General features: G+C 32.0%; 1 protein-coding gene across 7 annotated transcripts in view; it reads left to right on the forward strand.

Annotated features, from left to right (window-relative positions):
- The first annotated feature begins 11 nt into the window (after nucleotides 1-11).
- Nucleotides 12-22,291, forward strand: part of LOC118204245 (uncharacterized) — a 133,529-nt gene continuing 111,249 nt past the window's right edge. The window contains exons 1-4 of one of the 7 annotated variants that reach the window (XM_085811506.1): nucleotides 12-349; nucleotides 2,133-2,255; nucleotides 6,148-6,236; nucleotides 12,177-12,267. The gene's annotated coding sequence lies outside the window, so the exon portion shown is untranslated. Of the gene's footprint in view, nucleotides 350-2,132; nucleotides 2,256-6,125; nucleotides 6,237-8,535; nucleotides 8,777-12,176; nucleotides 12,268-15,352; nucleotides 15,410-22,291 lie in introns of those variants that run through there. The other 6 variants (XM_085811505.1, XR_004760757.2, XR_004760756.2 and 3 more) reach the window with 6 other exon arrangements.

Here is a 22,291-nt window from a genome sequence, read left to right on the forward strand (position 1 = left end):
CTATGGTAGTGACGTATTTTCAGTAGGCGTGTCCGAAAAGCGTTGCACTTGAATTCGGTTTTGCAATGCAAGTGCGATTACCATGACAAGCGTTGCACTTGAATTCGCCCCTAACGCAAAGTATTTTTTTATCGAAGGAACTGAAGTGATCTAATGATTTGTTTATGTACACCTTTTCCCCTCCTTTCGTTGTTTTGGTACCGGTTTTGCAGGCGTTTCGGATATTGTATTTATTTATTAATTTTTTTTTAAGAGTCTATCAGTCTAAACTCAATGTTCGTAATTATAACGATGCATCTGTACTTTTATTTGGTAACGAAGCAAAAAGAGAATATTATTTCTCCAATGGGTAAAATTTTTCTCATTTAATTTTTAAACTTTGAACGTTTAAAAAAAGTGCCTTTTTCTTATTTAGATACCGTAATATGTAATGTTATTGCAACTGGCTGAATTTCATTGTTTTCTTTTTGAAGTTATAACCTCTTATCTGTTAATTTTATTATAGCATTAATGAAAGAATTGTTAATAATTGATATTCAGATCAGTTTGTTTTCTGTATGAGAAATTTGTATTCAATTTATTACGAAAGTCATTTTTATACACTCTCATATTTTAAAATATAAAAGTTCTGATTTCTTTGAACACTACCTATTTATTTTTGCTATAAATTATAAAAGTTATTTCTTTGGTCCTTAAATATCTGCTTTTACTCATTTAATCTTGAAATTTTAAATTTATGCCGAAAATGTAACACTGTTGATCATTAGATTGTTTCTGCGCAGTTGCAGTTCATTATTATTTTTAATCCATAATATGAAACTGTTTATTTAATTCCATCAGCAAGCCCAGGAATTTTCTTACCCTTATATACATCCATTTTCATTTTTTTTTTTTTTTTTTTTTTGTGTGTGTGTTTTAGAAACTATAATCGTGATTATTTTACTATTAAAAAATCTGTTTTAATGTTATTCCTCATTTTTATATGTATACCAATGGCTGAGTGAATAAGACTACTAAAAACTAATCTTGAGTTCAGTTAGTGGTAAGTGGACTACATTCAGTGGAGTTTGTTTAGTTTCATGAACATATGCAAATTTTCTTTAGAATGTTCTTGACAAAGGCCTAAGAATGATTGTCTGGATTCATAACCATTGAACCATCTTATTTTTATAGTGCCTAAAATAAATATAGAAGTTTTATGCTATTCAAAGTTTTACAAAAATTAACTTTTTTATTAGTATTAGTTTGTAAACTAAGCATTTCAAAACATACTGACATATAATCCTTCTTGAAAGGCAAAATATTTTTCTCCATGGTTTGGATACTTTTATTTCCTTGATAAAAAGTTATTTGTTATTTAACATAATTTTTTATCATATCACTATTGCATTTGTCATTCATTACCTTGCATAGTTTAGAAACATTACTGTAAAAATCCTAAGAATGATTTAGTCTGTTCTTGCATCTTAATGTATTTAGATATCGTTTAATTGTCTCTTATCATTTCTTTGTTATCATACAAATCAGAAATGTGAAAATTAAGAATTTGAATGATTTCTAAATCTTAAAATTTCTAATCTAATAAAAAAATGTAGTGTAATTTTTCGTGCTGCTGCCTCTGAAAGTGAGCCGTATTTCTGAGAGCAGTATTCAACACCACTGAAAGTCATGTATTGTAAAGTAAACCAAAAAAGACCTCCACAGGAAGCTTAAATTATCAGATACTGTAGGTGGTTGTTTTACAAAGCTTTCAATGCAGTAAACATGTAAATTTTGGCCATAATATGATTATCACAAGACATAAATTTTTTCAGAATAAAACATCATGAATATTACTATATTCTGAAAAATATGCATTGAAACTCTAAATATGTTATATAGTTGTATTTTGTTTATCTAGTTATACTTAAAGCTGTCTATTTTCCCATTAGTTAAAATTATTAGGTGCAATTTATTTGAGATTGATTATGTGCAGAAGCAAAAAAACATTTGTTTATTTTATAAATTATTGCTTAAGAAGTTAGCTCTTAAGAATATCCCTGTATCATGAAAGTGTGTGTTACATGTATCTGTCAAATTAATATAGATGAAAGAAAATTGTAATGTATAGTAAGATTATTTTTGCTTTTTAGGTTCTGGTATTAGGCATTCATCCTTAGTTCTTTAATATGTGTCATATTAAAAGTTTGCAGTAAGATCAAATGAAACAACCAAGTGTCAGTTTACTGGACAAAATGCTGTACACTTATTTTCAGGTAAGAATTCTCTGCCATCTCTAAATTTCATATTTCATTTATATTAACCATTAGTTGTTTTTTTAATGTATGCAGTTTCAAAAATTAATTTATGATATTTAAATGTATATAATTTGGTTTGAATTGCCATTCATGGTGTACCTGCCATTCATAAAATAAAAAAGGTTTCAGGCAAATAGAAAACAAAAACTGGTAGATTACGGTATTTTGCCAACAGCTGTGTTACATGACTCAGCCACATTACAAAAGAAGTTTGTGAAAAAAAATTTACATACATTTTAGCTTTCTGCCATAAAAGTGAATATGTACACTTCACACAAAAAGAAATGGGATATTCTATATCTCCTGTTCTACCAGGCCTACTGATGAAATTTAACTTGCGTTTTTCATATCTCGAAAACAAACTTAAGCTATATTAAATTATGTAGCATTGTCCTAACATAGGTATTTTGACACACACAAAAAAAGAGTTTTTCTGAAATGACACACATTAGAATGAGACAAATTGAGACTTTTTTCAATTTTTTCCATATTTCGATTCTATGATTCAAATTATACCCAAATGGCGAGTTTTGTAAAAATTGCATGAGTAGTTATTAAAAAATTAGCTTTCAAAATTTTGGCTCCTTAATGTAAATACAATTTAGTATATATTTATTAATAGTCTTTTTTTTTTTTTTTTTTTTTTTTTTTTTTTTTTAACATTTTGAAAATTTAGCTTCAATCCAAATAATATTTGTAGATATTTGCTGATTTATTTTTAAAATTTATATTTTTTAGTAATTTTTATGCATTTTTGAAAAGAAAATTTGGATTAAAAATCTATAAAGTTTTTACGATTACCTTAAATTACAGGTATTTCTTGTCATACCTGCAAACAATTAGAGATTTTTGTTCAGAACTTCTCAAGATTTACATGAATTTATACATTGATGCACTTTGAAATTTGGCGTATTTATTATAAGCAATGATTATGTCAAAAAGGGTTTTTACACACTTTGTTAATTAAATGGTTTACACACAAAATTATTTGAAAGAATGAATGATGCACTTTTTTTTTTCCTGCTCATGCACAATGAAATACATTACTATAAATTAAGAATTTCGCCAAGCCAATAATTCTTGACACAAATTGAACATAAATGTATGAACATAAATTTTTGTTAGTTTCTCATCAAATTTTACAAAATTTAATATTTAAGCAGTCAATGCTACTAAAACTGATAAATTAGATTACATGACTGAGGAGAGTCCTGACAACTAAAAAAAAGTTGGACACATGAAAGCAGAAAAATAGGTATCATATATAGCAAATACAGTCTCACTGTATGCAAATAATAATATAGTACAAAGTCTGTAATCCGGACGTCCATTATCCGGACCTCAAAGCCACAAACTTTTTTTTTATGCTTTATGCATGCGCGTTTAGCACACACACAAAAAAAAAAGCAACTTAACATTGAAAGAAATGTAAAGCATACAAGAAAAAAAAAAAAAAGTTTGTGGCTTTGAGGTCTGGATTATAGATCATTCTGGATAATGGACGTCTGGATTACAGACTTTGTAGTGTCTTATTATTTGCATGCAGTGAGACTGTATTTGCTATATATGATAGCTATTTCTCTGCTTTCATGTGTAAATAAAGTAAACAAATAAATATTAAGCTCTTTTTTTTTTTTTTTTTTTTTTTTTTTTTTTTTGTAAATTTTGATACCTATTAGATCATAATTGCTCTTTACTTCATAAATTATGGTTTCATATTTTTAATTGTATAATTTCTGCATGCCATCTTAGCAGATTTAAACTGATAATCTATAATCCGGAAAAACCCTTAATCTGGAATTCTGAAGTCCCGACGAGTCCGGATTACGGACTTTGTACTGTAATAGACCTTTTAAAAATTATGGTGTTGTGCAAGACTATGTGTATGTTGAATTTTTGCAAACATTCCTGAATTAAAAAATTTCTGTTTGTGTATTTATATAACAAGATGAAATGTATAACTTGGATGCAGAATTAAAAATATGTTTTATGTACATTTTGCAATTTTTCTTTTGGCAGGGGATGCGTTAATGTTCCACTGAGAGAGTCTGAAAGCAATATACATAAATTTTGTGTGTAAATTATTTTATGCCATTACTTTTGTAAAGTCTGTTCTTATTTTGAATGTGATACAGTTGGGAGAAGCATACTGCTATGCAAATATGAATGTAAGAATATATTTACAGGTGCCCCTTCACTTAAATTGGCAATTTTTAGCAGTACATGGATACCGAGTTTGTGCAATTCTTTGGCTTTTGTGTAGCGGCGATTTTTGTGCCACTTAAAAAAAAAAAATCATAGAATTGCACAAACTTGGCATTGCACACTCCTTTGACTTTTTCCACGTACACATCTATTTTCACTTAAAAAGCCAAAGGAGTAGCCAGTTCTACGCTAGAGCCAAACTAAAGATATATAATCTCAATAAACTACATTTTAAATCAAACAATAAAATAACATAAAAAGGAAATTTATCTTAGCACTACACGAAGGAAATATCCACTTGCCTTATTTAGAAATTTCCATGTCTACAGCTAAACAAAATTCCTTAACAGCATCCAAAAACTTTCTAAAATTATCTGAACTAGAATCTGCACATTGGCATCCCCATATAAATTCACAAAAATAACAGTAAAAAATATCCTCCGCAGATTTAAACTGATAATCTGGTATCCTTTGATGTTTGACCATGCACATTTCCTTCGTACAAACAGGCTACTTTTAATTCCGTTGAATTACATCCAAGAAAGGGTACTATTCCGTTTTGAGGACCGTAAAAAGTCGCCAAACTATTGTTGATGCCAGTGCTGCCAAAAATAATTGTGGGAACCCCAACGCAAGGAAGGAAGTTAATAGTAAATAACTATCGAATTGTTTTAATTTATATGAAAGGTTAATTTCATATAATACTTCTTTTTTATTATAATTAATATTTAAAAGGCTAAACATAACTGAATGGAAGCATAAGAGCAAATAACTGTTTCAGATCATTATTATAATTTGTATAAAAAAAGGCTAAACATAACTGAATGGATTCCTGCTTCCTATTTCACTACCGAGTTATCGTTCTAAAGCTTAATTTTATCTTGTTGGTTGTTTTAATATAATTTTTTATAATGAATGATGCCTTTATGAAAAAATTCTACTGTAGACTTTTTGTCATGGGCAATTTTCAAATTGTTAAATCCATAGGATATCAAAAAAGGATTTAAAAATTAAACTAGTATTTCAATAGCGTCTTAAGAAATATAGAACTATCTAAACTTATGGAATTTGAAATCAGCGCGTACGGTAGATTTGGTGCTTTTGCGCAAAAATTTTTGCTGCAAATTTTTTATGGTCCTCAAAATGGAATAGTACCAAGAAAGTTTCTTTTCTTCTGTCCTCAACCACTTCAGGGGGGACTTTCCGCTTTCTCTTGTTTTATACCGTTAAATATCCACTTTTGTTTTATGCACTATTATGGGCAGAATAATGTACTATCATTTGTCTTTATATGTAGTTTTTTTTCCTTTATTGAAAATCAATATAACTATTATTTAATCTCTATCAAATGGCAAATTTCTGTCATTCTGATTCTGATATTCTGTGTCTAAATGTGCATGTTTTTATGTTTATGACTGATAAGCAATTTATATTTTAGGACATGCTATAAATATTTCACTTATGGTGTTCTAAAAACCTATGCTGTTCAAAATTATTACTTTTCATTCATTGTTTTTTGTTTTCATTGTTCATTATTGTTATTTACCTTTTTTTTTTTTTTTTCATAATTTTTCCTTCTTGAAAGTTATTTTCTTACAAATTGCTTTTTTCTTCCATATTTAGTTGAAATACGTTCTTTACTTAGGTGGTTATGTTTTTTGATGTTGCTTGCCTTGGTAAACCTGCATTTATTCTTGCTAGACATGTGCAATAATATTTTCTTAGAAACTGGAGGTAAGAAATTTTTCATTTACTCAGTAAATGCTGATTTATCTCTGCTTGACTGTAACTTCTATAATTAATATCTGACATTTTATTCTATTCTATCCTATTCTGCTGCAGCCTGTATTTTTCAGCCCTGCTTACCTCTCTCTCTATATATATACTTTGCCAGAAGGAAAATATTATTTTTAAGGCAAATTAAACACGTTTACAAACTTTTTTTAAAATTAAAATTAATTTGCAATTATTCATGCTTTTGAAGCTATCATATTCAGTGAAATTACATACAAAATGATTTAATGAAAATAATTTCATCAAAAAAATTATGTCCAGAACATAAAAGGATGGAAATTTTCTGTTCCTGACCATTTTGAATACATTTGATACACAGAGTCTAGAGCACTTAGATAGCTTTGCCTTTGAATTGGTATTAAGCAAATATGATTCATTAATCATTTAAAAAGCAGAGCTTATGAGTAAATTATTACTGCTACATTAATATATGGCTATTGTGCAGAGCTTTTGACATGCAGATTTGATTGTAGTAGTTATGGCTATAACATGTTAGTTTATTTAGTATATTAATTCATTCAAAATACAATAAAATAGCATTTTTCCATTAATAAAACAATAGCCAAATGTGCTCGTGCACATCAGTGATAGCAGCCTTACTTTATGAATTAAGTCAGACACATGTGATTTTTATGTGAGGGGGGGATTCAAAGGAGTTTTTTTATGTGAGATTTTGATTCAGTGCTGATGTTTAGAGGGAAAAAACCAAGATGTATTTTATAATTTGTTCTTTTCTAAATGATAAAAATCGGATATTGAATTCTTTCGGAAAAGAGAATTATCTATTATGAAAGACTTTGTTTATATAACTGTAAGATGAAATTGTTATTGTGATTGTGTTTTAATGTTAATACAGCACCAAAATGCCACTGTAGCAGCAATCGTGCCAAGACAAAAAAAAAAAAAAGAGTTGTGAATTAATTGCTTCATCAAACTCCTTAATGCTTTTCTCAAGTGTTCGAACATGATTGTATTTTTAAGCAACAGTTTCTCTTGAATGTATCATTAAAGTATTGCTTGTTTAAGATTAATTTTATTGCCAAACATTACCACCTCCAGAGATGGTGCAACAGATGTAATTGCACCAGGCAGCAAAATTTAGGTGTGAAAAAATTTTTAGGGTTTATGAATGAACTGAGCAGCAGAATTTCGAAGTCATAAAGTTTACTTCAGGAAGAAGAAAGTCTTATGCCATCCTTGGTGCCAACATTTATGTGTGGGGGTGATTGCTGCCCTGTTAACAAAAAAATATGAATAAAATTTGGCTTTGATTGGAATTTTTTTTCAGGGTGGTGAACTTTAAAAAATAAAAAACTCTATGTTCTGAGAAACCAGTCACAAGGAACACTTAGAAACTGGATTGATTTCGAATTTTTAGTTAAGTCATTAAATCTAATTAATTATTAATTTATTGAAAAGAAGAAAATTAAAATTGGTAAAAATGCAGAGACTGTAATTCACATTATTGATTCCAGTTGTGCAATGCAGATTTTATAAGAGTTTAAAATAGTATATTAAGATATCACAGGTATTGGAAATATCATGTAAAAAGTTCTGCAATTTTTTTAATTGAAAAATAAAGGCATATAACACAGAAAGTAAAGTAACAATGATTTTTCATTTTTGGCATAACTGACATTGTCTTTTGAACTCTTATCATCTGTCTGGTTATGGAATTATCCAAAACTAATAAAACTCTTCTATTTTAAAGTAACAGTTTTCTTGAAAATTCCATTTTGATATCTGTTGCATGATTAAGATGTTTTAAGAAAAAGTGCTGAATATTGATCAACAAAGATTTTTGTCCAGTGGTTCAAAATTGGAGAAAGGTGTGGCTTTAGAGAATACTTACTAACCGAAGTTCACTATTTTTTCTTAAATGATTAAATCAGCATATGTGTCTAACATTATCATGATGATAGCTAATGCCTTTGAGACTTGAATGCTGGTCTTTAATATCAGTTTTGTTAATCTGTCCAAGTATTGGCTGTAGAGGTCAGCACATTCACAGTCATTTGATATTATGATTCAGTATGCATTTCTTGTCTTCGATTCCAATATCTCTTCAGTGAATCAATACAGCAATATAAGATAATTCTATGGCAAAAGATTTTTAAAAATTTAGCTTTATATATAAGAGTATGTCTTTGGCATTGTATTTCATTATGCTATTATTCTGATTTCTTTTGATTCTAAGCTCTTATTGTTTGCACTAATATGTTACTTTTTTATTTTTCAGGTTTCATAGATCTTTGCTTTCTTTCTTCTAAATGCACCCTAATCTTCAGTACTAATACATAGTTTTAAACATATTTGATACATGTTAGTAAAGTTTTAAAGAAATTGTATATCTTAATAACGTTTTCCTTGTATTCAAGGATTTTTTCAATGATTAGAATGTATATCTCAAGGTGTATGGTGTGATTTTGGAATAATTAAGTTCATTTTTGCTGCCTTAATTAAATTTGTTATAAATTATACCACTCCAAGCTTCTTTTATTTATCCATTTGTTTACATAAGTGCCACTTCATTAAAAACATATATTTAAATTGTATCAAATATTTATTTTGAATGTAAAATGAGTGTAGTTTATAAAAGCAGCAAGGATAATTTAATTTTTATACATTTACAAGATATAAGTTTGAGTGTAATGTTTTAAATTGACAAAAAAAAGTGTGAGGTAATAAGATTTAAAACAGCATGTTAAAATATTATACAGTCATTTTATATTAGTATGATTGAGCCATGTATTTAAGAAAAATGTTGTTAAAAATTTCATTTTCATCGATTTACTATTTAAAATTTTGATTAGCGGTGTGTCTACATTTGTAGAAAACTAAGACTGGTTGCAAAAGGTATTTCTAATGAAAGTGAATGGCTTTTTTCAGTACAGCTGTAATGGGAATTTGTGATGTTTAAATGATTGAAAGAGTGAACTGTTCTATCTTATGTATCTTGTTTTGCCCTCTGCATTCTCAACAGTGTTATCTTATTTTGTCTTTTCTCCCTGATTCCAATTCAATATATCATCTGTATTAATTCAGAAATTTTAATGAGCGACAAAGATTAAATGTGGCTTGATGTTTGGAAGGTAAATTATCTAATTGAAAACAATATTGATATTCATTTAAAGAAAAGAACACATATACATATATAGACCTGCCCAGATGTAAACATGCTTTGTGTAGATTCACTTCAGAAAGCATTTTGTGTCTAAACTTTGAGTCAAATAAAATTTAATATCTCAGAACATTCCTTCGGTGCATAGAATGGTAAAAGTATAATTTAGGGTACCCCTTGGCAATTTTTGGTGGTACACGTATACCGATTTTGTGCAATTCTTTGACTCGTTATTTTGGCTCGTGAAGCGGCGATTTTTGGCGCAAAAATCGCCGCTACACAAAGCCAAAATAACAAGACAAACAATTGCACAAACTCGGCATCCATGTACATATCGACTTATTTTCACTTCAAAAAAAAAAAAAAAAAAATCCCTGAATTGCTCAAAAATGGCATTGCGCACTCCTTTGACTTTATCCATGTACACGTCGACCTATTTTCACTTAAAAAAAATCTCCGAATTGCACAAAAATGGCCTTGCGCACTCTTTTAACTTTAGCCATGTATACATCGACCTATTTTCACTTAAAAAAAATCCCAGAATTGTACAAACTTGCATTGCGCACTCCCTTTACTTTGTTCATGTACACATCAATATATTTTCACTTAAAAAGTCAAAGAAGCACCAAATTCTACAATATAGGCAAACAAAAAAATGCATAATCTCAATAAAATACATTTTAAACCAAACAATAAAATAACATAAAAAAGGAAAAACATGTTATACATTTAAGCACTACCAAAAGCAAATATTCACTTACCACGATTTTCGAGTTCGCTTCATACACCCAGAGCCACGTAAAAATCAAAATATCAATCATACTCAAATGAGTTTTTTCAAACCAGGTACTCTTTCTGATCGAACGCTTCGCATGGTGACCATCTGAACCTTTCTTCCTACAAAGCCATTCAAATCCATCTAAACGGTTTTTACGTTCGACTAAACGCATATCCTTCCTACATACAGGACACTTTTAATGGCTACTAAGTAAACCTTCATTTACACACCAGTCAATTAAAGCTCTTTTCTCCTTTCGCTCCAAATCATACAGAAACTTCAAATTAATCTTACTACATTCAGCCATTCTACCGTCTAAAGAATCAAACCATCCATTCTTCTTCCTATATCTGCAGACTAGTTTTTCTTCTCTATAGCTGACTAAAGTTAGAGTAAATATAAGAGAGTTTATTTTTGGTTTGGCAAAAAAGAAAAAGGCTACAGTCAAAAGTCGTTAATTCGGACCACCATAATCCGGACCTCAAAGCTACAAACTTGCATAAGACGCATGCGCGTAAGACCTTTACGGCTGCGAATTTGCGTGTGCGCGTGCGCAAAATACGTTTACAAATGCGCGTTTAATGTATAACAGACGGTAAGCTAAAATTATCTATTTCAGTTAATGTTGCAGATTGCGTTGTTCCTTAATCTTCGAATTGGATCCGGCTTATTATTTTTTGCAGACTGTTAGAGCAATTTTATAAAAGTAAGCTTGAACTTTCGATTATGTCAAATAGAATTTCCGATATATATTTACTAATATGTAAAGGATCTACAAAGCGAAAGTATGTTTCGGAGTCCATTAAACAAAAAGTGGAATTGCTGCAAAAAAATGGATAAAGGCATATTCTTTGTTTATCTAAACTTTAACGTTTGTTTATCTAAACTTTGTTTATCTTTAATGCTGCGGGCGCGCGCTATGAATTGGAAGTTGATCTGTCAGCACTATCCTTATCTTCAGGGTAGATGTTTTTATTTTATTTGGCTTATAATTGTTTACTAAATGTAGTGTTTCATCTCGATGTACTCCGTCTTTGATATGATTTAAATCAAATGCCTTGTCATTATAATTCGCTTCCGATAGCGAAGAAAGTAACAGGTTATTGAAAACGAAAAAATTTCGATTGACAAATTAGTCGGTATTCTTGACACAGCAATTATAGGACTTGAACAGCGGAACTTTGTAACTGAACAAGAAATTATGTCTGTTTATAGAATTAAAGAGAATGTATTATCACATAAAAAACGAAGCAACTTAAACAACTTGCATTGAAAGAAATGTTAGAAATGTTTAACAAAGTAAACAAATAAGTATTAAGCTTTTTTTTTTTTGTAAATTTTGATACCCTTTAGATCATAATTGCTCTTTATTTCATAAATTATGGTTTCATATTTTTCATTGTATAATTTCTGCATGCCATCTTAGCAGATTTAAACTGATAATCTATAATCCGGAAAAATCGATAATCCGGAATCACCGAAGTCCCGACGAGTCCGGATTAACGACTTTTGACTGTATATCTTTCACAGTGTATTTAAAACATGCATATTTTTATTCAATTGCAGCAATATTTTATTGCATAGACATTCTGCAGGATATTTTTTCTAATTTATTCTAGATATATTATTATTGGATAGTATAGCAGAGTTTAATTATTAATATGAAATAAAGGGTGTGAATTTGATTCCCATGAAATACTTGGGTGTATGTGTGTGTTCTCTTCCCTTTCACAAATGTAATATTGATGTGTCTCATATGGTGTGTTGTGGACAGTTTCTTGGGATGAGATAGCTAAATGACTGATGTCTTTAGCTGTTCTCAGTGAATACTTTTAAGCAAACTTTTGGCTACTGGAGTAAAGAAATGTTATTATATACTGCATTTGTTTTTAATAATAATCTGCAATGGTTAAAAATATGGCAGCCCACAGGGTGGCTGTAGATTTATTACTTGCAGTTGCTCAATGCTTTGGTGTTTCAGCATAGGCTTGCTCGTGACAACATCTATGGGTCCAATCAGAAGTGCGATGCAAGCTTGCCCTCCCTCTCTTCCCAAAAACAAATAGGACAACGTAAGTTTTAAATGAAAAATCTAATGTGTTACCCACATGACTTCCTTGTACAGAATATTAAATTATATGCATTTTTTCTTGCATTTAATTCAAACTTATTGGATTGAATTAAATTTACTTCGTCGATAGCACATAAACCACAATAGAATAAATGCACTGTTTAAAATTCACTGTATTTGTTTACCATAGTGATACTCTAGTCCTAGGTTCACTTAACAGCGTTACATTTCATTCATTTTTTAACTCAGAATGCACAAAATTTATAGCATCTAATCATTGCCACATGTTCTATTCAAATACTATAGTAAATCTAAAATGATGTATAAAAGAAAATAAGCAAACGACAAAAAAAAAACAAAAAAAAAAAAGGTTTTCATAGACGATTCAGTATTTCTCATTCAATTAACTCAGTGTTCACTTCGCGACAAGGCAGAAATACATAAAAACTCCAAATGTCTGTATTGAAAATAATGAAGTAAATCTTAAACACTTATTTCCTCGAACAAATTCCAGAATGGATTAAGTATGATTTAATTAGCAGGAATAAAAGAAGGTGTTATCTTTGTTGTTGCAAAGCTTACTTTCTCTAGATTGGCAACAAATCTACTTCTGCTGTTCTGCTGTTTCAAATGTAAACAAACATGAACGCCATGGCGAAAATAATTAAGCTTAAACAACTTTTACATTGTTAATAATTTTAAATATATTGCATGCAGATTTACTAAAGGCATAAAAACCTTAATCAGAAGATAACAACAACATAATTCAATAATTTTTAAAGTAAAAAGTGCACAATTTACAAACATATAAGAATAAAGAAACTGAGATTAGTGAGCCAAGTAGCAGAGTGGATATATATATATATATATGCATATATTTATATACTTTTGTTGTCATCGATTGCAACCAAAATACGAGTTGCACATCTTTATGTTATAGCAATCGTATATGCAAAATTTCAACATTCTGAGGCTACTCGTTTTGAGTTATGCGAGATATGTACGGATGCACAGACGTCACAAAAATTTCTCTTCAGAATTCATTTTAAATCAGTTTTATAATTTTTTTTCCTGAAAGAGTCCTTTATTCAGTCCTTAATTACAGATGTCATGCAAAAATAGCATTAAATTGCAGTTGAAAGCAGTCAAAATGGATATTTTCTTTGAAATATGGTGTCTGAAGTTTTTCGCAATTACAATACTTCCTTTTTTTTTTTTTTTTTTTTGTACAAGGAAGTAAAAATATGTACCCTTTTATATATATGAATGGAAAAATATTGAAACTGAGTTTTTCTAATATTGAGAAATATATATTTACTTACACATATGTATAATATTTGAAAAGGTGGTTTAAAGATTAGAGATTCAAAGAACTAACTGATCTTGGCTAAAATAAAAATTAATGAGTAAAAATGAATTTGAAATCTCCTTTCTAAAACAGAACAATTTTTATGAGTGTTTTTTTTACAAACAGAATTTTTATGAATGTTTTTGCAGTAAGGAAAAAAAAGAATCCCATTCCTTAACTGGAGCTAGTATGTACTGTTATGGCATAGGTCTACATTCACCACTATCACAGTCTCTGCTAATCAAGGAAGACTAACCGCTAAGTTTCAATAGATATTTGTAGGTACTTTATTCAGTTTCTCCTATACCCAATGAACAGCTCCATGGCAGTTTGTGGATGGTTTTGCCTGCTTGCTAACTGGCACTGAAACATGTTTAATTTTTTGGAGATCGATTTTTTAGGGAAGCCAGCTGAGTTCATTTACTCCAATTTCCTCAAATCCTCTCAATTATGACTTTCAATGTGTAAATTGTCATGCTGGAAATGGCAAAGACTTTCAAATTACTGTTATGGTGTGGTAGATAGCACAGATTTGTCCAGTATTATCATATAGAGTTCAACATTCATATTTTGAGGTACAAAAATCAGTGGACCAAGTTGAAGTTCAGAGAATCAAATCTGTTTCATAATTTCCCTTCTGCCAAATTTCACAGTTTAATATACTTGGGTAATTAATGCTCAACTGGGTCCATTATGCATCCATCAGAATGCTATTTAGCATGTTAACTTGATCTGTAATTTTACTTCATGCTCTTCCTTTGAGTTTTTCAAAGTCCACTGGCAGCATGTTTTGCAATATTGGTTATAATGAGCAGTGTTCAGTTTAACCTCATTTTCTTGTGCTTTAGCTTGCCCATGAAATCCAAGTGCAAACACCTGTCGACATATTATGCAAGTCTAAAATCACTTCCAGATGCTATTTGGAAGTCTATGGCCTCATATCATCGTGACGCTTACTAGTTTGACTTCAACACAGGTTGGAATGTTCATATTTATACCTGTCAATTTTTTTAGCTTGTATGGTTAATGTTGATGCCTATAACTTCTTCATGTTTCCATTGTACTATTGCATTACTTAGTGTTATATTTGTCATGTAGTGAGAAATCTAAGATATGAAATGACTGATTTAATGGCCTTCTGTGATCATGCACCTTTCAGCTTATATGTTTAGTTCTCATCATATGTCCATTTCAGCAGCTGTAATAAATAAATATTTCTGTTGAGCATTCTCTTTCTGTAGGCTCATGATGTGTTATTGGCATATAGATGATCTTATCTGGCATTTAGGGAGCATATGATTATTAATTATAATGTGGTGTGTTTTTTAACAGCAGTATCTATTACTATTTATTTTGATATTTTATTTTGCATTTAAAGGAAAAGTTAAGCAGATAAATGCAAAAGCTAACTAAATGTAAACATCTACATTTCTGTTTAATATCATATTGACCTGAATATAAAATTGCCTCACATATAAAATGGCTGTGCAATCTTGAAAGTATTTGAGAGTAAAAGATAGAGCCTGTTTAAGGTTACATATATATGAATTTTATATATTGAAAGTGTTCTGTGAGGAAAATAATGAAATGGTTTAAATATTGCATTTTGATGTGAAATTAAGTGAATATGTCTTGTTTTAGTATATAAATTAATTATCTTAAGTCATTAATGAGATTAATTATCTTAATGCATTAAAGACATTATCTTAATTCATTTTTTAAATTTTTGGTTATGAATATAAGAAGAAAAGTTTTCATAGATGAGCATTTTAAAGAGAAATTATCCGATATTTAGGTATATATAGCTGATTGATTTATCTGGTTTTATTAGGAATACATTTTCCATCAAATAAAAATGTATTTTTGATACATTGTAAAAATATTTTTAAGCAGAACAATTGCTGACAGTAGTGTACTTACAAGAGAATAGTTAAAAAACTTTTGACTGTTTATGTCATTTCAATAGATTACTTTTTACCTAACTTGGGAAAAATGAATCAGATGTATTAAGACTTGAACGTACTGAACCAGTCTTCAGCGTAGTGCCCTAAATATGATATATCACTTATTTAAGAACAGTTGTCAACTAAAAGATGCAGTATATTATCTCAGAAGATCCATTTTTTATGTAAATGACTGCAAGAGCTAAAACTTCAAGGGCATTCAAAAGTACCTGGCAAAAATATAAAGGCAGAGAGGACCGAAGTAAGTAAATTTTGTAATAGAATGTATGTGGAAGTGGCATATTGAAGTGGTTACAGGGTCCTATAAAGCGCTATGCTGTCGTAAATCATCATTCCCTTTCGAATTTCGAGCGGTGTGCATCGCAAACGCAGAAGAAACTCATTGATATACATTTTAGCCATGGGGCTGCAGAGGTAAACCGAGCATTTGCTCATAGGAGATACTCGGGAATCGTTCTCTGTACTTCCTTTGAGTAGCGTCTCCATTTTAGCCGCAGCTACTCAAAGGAAATGATAAAACATGGATGAGTTTTGAGTTCTTGTAGCAATGTATATTGCTTGAAAATCGCACAGACAATTAACAGTTTACATCAGAAGAGCGCCTTTATCTACCGCTCAAAAGCACCCTGCTCCATCTCATTGCGCCTTTTCAGCAGACATATTCTATTACAAAATCTGCTTATTTCGGCTCCTTCTGCCTGCTTTTTCATTTTTGCGATATATTTTTGAGGCCCCTCTGCATATCGTTTATGTTTGCTCATAGCTGCTTTATTATGAAAAGTGTCAGAAAGCCATTAAAAGAATCAGGTTTTGTCACTTTATCTAAAGTTCTATTTGGAAATGCATAGAGCTTAATTGCAACACAAATTTCTTGACTCACTGTGTAAATATTTAACAGCTATAATATATTGTTGATTAGCCAGGCTAATTTCCGGGGAAGCAGGTCATAGATAATTGAAAAACTCACGTTATCCAAATTATTAGTTTTCAGGCATATTATATGTGTTCATTTCTTTAAAAAAATCAGTTGTTTTGTTTTCGAGAACGTTTAAATATTTTTCGAATTTCACTGCATATTTTTTTCAAAGTGCTATTTTATTGTATTTGAATCCCTTTTGGCCCACAAAGTCCGATAGAGTTTCAGCATAAGTCATTCCTAATCCAGGATTAATGTAATTTATAGTTTCTTCATTTGTATTTTTAGTTTCGCTTTCTGCCTATTCTGATATTGTGGCCCACCAGCGGCCAAGCGGTAAAGTCGCTGAACACCGATAATTCTGTCCGAGGTTCGAATCCCGCAAACGGACTGGCAGCGTGGGTGTTTTCGTGGTTTTCCCCATGTGTAACGTGTATACAAGTCAATTTCCCTTAGAAAGTCCTCCACGAAGGCGTCTCTTAGGCAGATAGCCCTAGTGTGCTTTGCCATAATTAAATACACCAACACCTGTTACTGTGATACGCATCACCAGAGCCAGATTTAGACTTGATAAGATCCTAAGCTATTTGAGATATGGGGCCCTTAATAAGTCTGTTATAATATATTTTAGTACTATTTATACTATATTTTAATTTTTTGGAGGCCCCCAACAAAGTGGGGGTCCTAAGCTATAGCTTCCCTGCGCATCACTGAAGCATTGAAGGGTCGGCTCAGACCATTCGTTCGTCGAAACATTCTTGATGTTTTCCTGATCGACATTTTCAAAACATTTTACTAAATTTTTATTCATTTTTGGCATCTATCTGCAGTTATTGCGCCGGTTTATCAAAATTAGATTACGTCGAATTCTTCACAATCCTTCTCCGATTTCGGTATTAGGAAGCATCTTTCTGCATGATCGAACTTATGCGTGTTTATTTTTTTACACACTCTCGCGCATAGCGTTAAATGTGCGTGCGTAGGCAGCGCCACGCATGGACAGTTCTCAAACCGGATAATCAGCACCCGTATAATCGAGAATACACTGTATGTGGATAAGTGAGGAATTATAGTCTATAAATCTAAGCGAAAGAGTTTTAAATGACCAGCAACTGAAATATCAAAATTATAAGTTTTGAGTACTTCATTTTTCAATATCAAATTCGTTTGAACATAATCTGTTTTAGAAAGTTATGGCATTTGAAGCAACAAAAGAAATTATTATCACTAGTGTGTTTTATCTACGTTAGTATTAGAAATTTTATTTTATAGTCTCATTTGCGCGTTTTTCAATTGATGGACTTTAAATGAGATTGTACCCTTCCGTTGACCAAGAATTTCTCTGTATCATGTCAAGTATATACGGTATTTATGAAGAACTTAAAAGAGGGCTATCTTAGAAAAATGTGCAGATCAAGGCAAAATGTTTAGCAAATTAGCGGGTGAAAAAAGCAGCACGCCATCTTGAAAAGATCAGTAAGCCAGCTTTGAAATTAAACATACTAAAAGAGAGAGGGGAGTTGCGTGAAAAGCAATTAAAAAAGCTTTTCGCACCTCAGGAAAGTAAAATATGACGGGCAGAACCGCTTTTCTGTTTTTCAAAATATGTCGAACTATTGATTGACAACAATTCCCAAAAAGTAAAATTTTGCTAGTTGTTTATTGATAGACTACCAAATTAATGTACAATAGACGTGGCTTAATGGGATCGCGGTTAATGTTTTTTAGAGCTGGGATATTGTTATCGAATTAGTGAAGCCCCTTTCCCCAATTTGTATACGAAAACATGGGAAATACGTCGCTTATTGTAATCAACAAGTCGGTTAATGATATCAAAATAATATAGAATAAATTTTTTAAACAGAGGTAATGTCGCCCTTATAAAAGATAAAGGCCAAAATAAAGCAAAGAGATTTCTAATTGACAGTATCGCCAGGTAAGGGACAAGTCGCCAAGTATCGTAATTTTATTTAAGGCAACATTAAAGCTCTTGAACCGCATCTCAAATCAAGAATTGTTTTAAGCATGCCAATTTTTTTATTGATGAAACAGAAGAAGGTGAAGAATTAGAAACGTCTCCAATCAGCATAAATTGCAAGGAAAAACGATTGGACGTATACTGGTGATAAACCTCAAGTTGCGGATTCATTGACAGAAGAAGGTATCCGCCATGTTGTTTTCTGAAACAAATCCAAACACATCATGTGATAAACTTTCTGAAAATGATGATGAAACCTGCGAATTTCCTACAAATGGTGAGATGAGGGATATTCTCCGAGTATTAAGATTAGGGGTAAAGCATCGGTCAAATAATTTTCAGTAACATTATGAACACTTCAAAAAAGGTACTTTTTGGTAAGAATTCCAAACACACTGTTAATTAATGACTTTTTTTTTTATATAAAATTCTGCGTAAGTAAGTATTTATAGGCTTTTAATTAAATTAATTACATTCCAGGGATATTTCGAAAAATATTTTTCTTATCGTTTAATGTTATCAAAATAGTCTTGAATAAACGTAACAGTCAGCGGCGCCTGCTGTACAAAAAATTAATCCGTTTCTGTATAATAATAATTTAACAGTTGTTAACGTAGAGATGCATAAAGTGGGAGTTGTATTACAGATGTTAGCAGTCGTATTGATTTAGTTTATTTTAAACTATTGAGAAATACACTGCAGTAGGCAAATCTGAGCCCATTTTTTTATCACATTTATGCCTTTTCTGCATCTTCATAGCAATTAATTTCGATGCATTGAAAATAAGGCAGCAGCAGAGAGCAAACGTGTTTCTAGAACTGAAGCGAGAGACAGAATACGACGTGTCCAAGATGAAATCCCCTTTCAAAATGGTTCGAGTTCATTGGTTAATATTAACTATTAATATAGCAGTGCTTTCATAAGGATTGCCCAAATGAAAAGTGGACAAGTTGAAGAAAAATAATACCTTTATTGTAAATCAAAAGAAATCGCCATGGGCGTTGAAACACAGGTCCCAGCGTTGCGGCAGCAGCTCGATGCCTTTGCTGTAGCAAGATTGGGGCTGATTTCTGAGGAAGTCCTGCACGTTTTCCTTCACTCCATCGTCCGAATAGAAACGTTTCCCCCTGTAAGGCTCTCTTAAGTGGCCCAAAGATGTGAAAGTCACAGGGTGACATGTCCGGACTGTACGGGGGGTACTCCAAAACATCCTAACGGAATGGGTTTAAGGTCCTCTGGATTTCCTGGGAGACGTGTGGGCGGGCATTGTCATGCAGAAGGATCACTCCTTGTGTGTGCCCGGCCGTTTGTTTTTTATTGCTTGTCGTGGTTTCGTCAGAGTACTGCAATATTATGGGGAATTGATATGCTCGCTTGGGGCAGGAACTCTATTAAAAGTGGTCCAGACAATCGAAGAAAAATGAAAGCAACACTTTCCGTGCAGTTATCGTTGCTTTCGATTTCTGTGTTGGAGGAGATGAGCTGTGTTTCCATTGCATACTCGTTTTCTTGGATTCGGGTGTGGGGTGGTGGCACCAGGTCTCGTCGCCCGCAACGATACGATCCAGAAATGCGGGATTCTCCTCATAACGGATCAAGTGCTGGAGACAGAAGCCCATTCGTCGTTTCTGATAATCACGGGTCAGGTGTTTTGGTATCCATGCCGCACACACTTTGCTGTACTCCAGATGTTTGTGGATAATGGTGTTAACCGTTCCTTTACTCAGGTTGAGTTCGTGACTGATTTCACGGGTCGTAACCCTTCGATTAGCTTGGATCATTTCATTAACGGAGGCGGTGAAATCATTGGTGATCACTTTGTTTGCTTGGCCGGGTCTCGGCAGATCCGATGTCGTTTGCCGCCCTTCACGGAAACTTTTACACCATTTGTTTACAGCCGTACGACCTAAACAGTGGTCGCCATACACTGTCACTATTCTTCAATAGATGTCCGCATTACGCTCACCTTCCGCAACCAGAAACTGTACTACCGCGCGTTGTTCTGATCTGGACGCATCCATGGATAGCACGACTTTCCTTTCGCACAATTTAATCTCCTACAAACAGGTTTCACGGTTAAACGCTGTCTGAGATGCATACATCATACCGCCCTTTATATACTTGTGCACTGGCGCTGCTATCGATGCATTCATTCTGACGTTATCGCACGTGTCCACTTTTCATTTGGGCAACCCTTATATTTAACTTTTCTCTGCTTCTAAACGGAATATTATGATGTCTATGAGTGCAGTCCATTGTATTTTTCTTGGAAATGAAAATTTTATGTGGGAGAGGTCGGATAAGAAATCTTATCTTATCTCTACAACTGAAAGCAGAGGCTTTAATTCTGAAGGACGACAGGATTATATATAATGAAGTATCAATTTCATACTTCTCTTTGGAAGTGTATTTCAAAACATTAAATATGGCAACGTAACATCCGCGAAATATTTTTCGGAGAGACATCTTAGAATGGAAAAAAGTAAGAAATTATTCTTTTGCTTAACCTTCGTGGTATAATTGGAAGCACACTCGACACGTATTCGGGAGGTCCGAAGTTCGAGTCCCATCGCATATTTTTCACGTCTCCAGCATCAAATATCCTAATGACTTTACTTTGGCGCCCAGTGGTGGACGAGAATTTGACGATTGGGTCCCTCATCACCTGTCGTCTTTTTAAAGTGGGAGTATACAAGGTATTTTCTCCCTTCTTTCCGCATGCGCTCGTGGAGAACTAAAAGTACACTCGACGCGTATTCGGGAGGTCCGGAGTTTGAGTCCCGGCGAGGGCACTGTATATTTTTTACGTCTCCAGCATCAAAAATCCTAATGGCTCTACATCAGAGGTTGGGAACATGCGGCCTCCGTGAGTTTCTTGTGCGGTCTCTAGCTCTTGTATTAATCAATATTTATTTACACAGATTACGACAATTTTAAAATTAATAGAATTAAATAACGTGCTGTCATCTATTTAGTATAACATGAATTAGAATGTTGCTGTTCTAGCAATTTTTCATAGTCTGAAATTATTGCTATTCTGGCGAATTTTTCAGTTTGCCAATGTACACCAATAGAAATCCTACTGTTTTTTCCCTTATTTTTTGCCATTGCTCACCCCTACTTGAAATACACTAAAACTGTTGCTACAGCAGCCACTATCCACCAACACCGTAACGGTAGTTGCTCTGAGAGCCAGACAGTACATACTTTTGTCCCTCTGCCCCGCACCCCTCATCATTCCCCTGTATATTGCGAAGTTGGTTATTTGTAGTTAGTTATCTGTGCATGCTTGTAACAATCTCATTTCGTATTGCTATCGACAATTGTGAAAATCTAGTTATTGTTTTACTTATTCTGAGGTTTTACTAATACATGGTTTTATTGTATTTTTAGTAAGTATATGCTTTCTTAATGATGCTGTTTGATATTCGTTTTGTCTCGATCATGTCAAATTCTAAGAGAAGAAAATTAAATGAAGAAAACATATAATTTAATGTAGAGAGGGAGTTAGATTATTTCTTTACTTCTGTGAAAGATAGAATGATGTGTTTATTGTGCAATACAGTTTTGACTACTTTGAAAAAGCGAACGCAAATAAACACTATTTGACTCATATAAAACATAAATATTTCAATTTAGAAAATGAATCTTGACAAGCTGCAGTTCAAAATTGAAAATGAAAAGCTTCATCAACAAACGTGTTTTAATGTTTTTGTAAAGAAAAATACCACTGCTGTTACTGTTACTTACAAAATAGCATATATACTTGGAAAAAGAGGTAGACCACTAAATAATTAAAGAATGTATTGTTGAAGCAGT

The sequence above is a fragment of the Stegodyphus dumicola genome, chromosome 2 (genome assembly GCF_044657685.1).
Source record: "Stegodyphus dumicola isolate Sdum_Otavi_A_Nest chromosome 2, ASM4465768v1".
NCBI lineage: Eukaryota > Metazoa > Arthropoda > Arachnida > Araneae > Eresidae > Stegodyphus > Stegodyphus dumicola.